Source organism: Palaemon carinicauda, chromosome 23 (genome assembly GCF_036898095.1).
Source record: "Palaemon carinicauda isolate YSFRI2023 chromosome 23, ASM3689809v2, whole genome shotgun sequence".
In the NCBI taxonomy this organism is placed as follows: domain Eukaryota; kingdom Metazoa; phylum Arthropoda; class Malacostraca; order Decapoda; family Palaemonidae; genus Palaemon; species Palaemon carinicauda.
In genome coordinates this window covers 63,556,395-63,558,894 of record NC_090747.1, presented here as the reverse complement: position 1 = coordinate 63,558,894, position 2,500 = coordinate 63,556,395, and positions in this window count along the sequence as shown.

Here is a 2,500-nt window from a genome sequence, read left to right as displayed (position 1 = left end):
TCCTCTCTCTCTCTCTCTCTCTCAAATAATCTTATATAAAATATGTATTATACTGTATATAGATAGATAGATAGATAGATATAGATAGAAAGACCATAAACAGAAGTGAACTAGTTAAGGTTGATAATGAACATAACACACACATATAATATATATACTGTATATATATATATATATATATATATATATATATATATATATATATATATATATATGTATGTATAATTACAGTTCAAAATATTATGTAGAAATAAAGAAATTAATTACAATTGCTAAAGAATAATTCAAGGTCAAATTATTTATCAGAATTACATACACATATTTATACACTTTCTCTCTCTCTCTCTCTCTCTCTCTCTCTCTCTCTCTCTCTCTCTCATAATAAGAAACTCAATTAAAAAAAAAACAATAACTAAAACCAAGAAGAATAAAACAGAACATTGAAAACCAGGAACTTTAATACTGTAGTTCCTATGACAACCCTTGGAGAGGTGATCGAGTTGAAATGACGACCTCTGTTAATGTTAAATTACCCATGAACCAGGGCTCTCCTCACTCCAGTTTATGGCAATCCTGGAACCTCCATGTCCCCATACAAATAATCTTCGGCCTCGTCTTTAATGTCACCCTACTCCTACTCCTCTAGCCACTCCTTAGAGCTGGGAGTACGTCCCATTTAACGGGGTTTTCGTGGAAGTGAGGGATAGGTTGGTACGTCTGGTTTCTATACGGCTCGAGAGTTAGGTTGGCCACGCCTGCATAACAGGGGGGGAAGAATTTCTTGTGTCATATCTCTCTCTCTCTCTCTCTCCTCCCTCTCTCTCTCTCTCTCTCCTCTCTCATCTCTCTCTCTCTCTCTCTCTCCTAACTTCATTGCTATAATCCTAAACGCTTTGAGGTTTTATAACATATTCATATTTTTTCTTTGAACATTCTACCAATTGTTATTTATATCTAAGTTTTTCAAAATTCTCTGCCTGCCTTGTCGTATCTAGCTGCTTAGTTAATTAAAACTTCTTTTTCTATTCTTTGGTATAATTTATGTTTTCCAATTTTTCAATTGTATTCTATTTCAACTTTAAGGTTTCTCCATCTCCCTGCTAGCTAATGAGATGACAATATTTTTGTATATATATATATATATATATATATATATATATATATATATATATATATATATATATATATATATATATAATATATATATATTTGCAAATTTCTACCAATGGTTATCAATCATGCCACCAGAGGCTCTGTAAGAAGTCTGAACCTAACTCCATTTCAGGATCTATCTAATGGCTACAGTCTCCCATACCAGCGAATATTACTCAAGTGACTAGGGTTTGACCCCAACACAAGGTAAAAGAAAAAAAAAATATTGCTATTAAACACATATGTTGATATTCATATATGCATACATTTATAGATTTATTCTTATATAAATGAACGAGTATAAAGATATATTCAGCTAAATCAGTACTTAGACACAGGAACACTACAAGGAGTTATATATCAACTAAGGTTAATCAAGGCATTCACTTACCAACACACACACACACACACACACCACACACACAAATATATATATATATATATATAATATATATATATATATATATATATATATATATATATATACTGTATATATATATATATATATTATATATATATATATATATATATATATATATATATATATATATATATATACAGTATATATATATACAGTATATATATATATATATATATATATATATATATATATATATATATATATATATATATATATATACTGTATATATTATATATATATACATAGTATATAGATATATGTGTGTATATGCAGTATATGTATATATTTATATATACTGTATATATATACATATATAAATCTGGAAATCACTTATAGATTATATCATTGCAACGCCATGTCAACACAGCCCTATCAATCAATGCTATCTGTAACCACTGAAACTAAATGAAAAAAAAAAAAACCTACTTGATAGTCTCACAATATCAATAACCCATTCATTTGATAACCTTTTATAATAAAGAATACTTTTTTTGATAATCCTGCTCTAATTAGCTAATCTAGATTGAAGGGAGACTATTTCTTGTAGGAGTAGAGATGGGGAAGAGATCTTATAGGGAGGGGAGGGGGTTGAAAAGCTTTTCCTGTGGTAGGATATGGCCTTCTTTGTTCTTGAGGACCCCTTTTGTGACCAAAAATTAAAATTTTTGGGGACTTGTCATGAAATGGTCAAGGGGGAGCTTGCTTGTTCGGATGAGATATGGGCAGAGATGTCAGCTAAGATGGTAAACAATTTATTCGTCAGTAAACAAATCAGTAAATCTTGTACGCTTCATGGATGAATGCTGTAGGTAAGGAGTTACGAGAATTTTGGATGTCTCCGAGGATTTTTGATGTCTTCGAGGAATTTGGATGTCTTCGAGGATTTGGATGTCTTCGAGGATTTTGGATGTCTCCAAAGAATTTAGA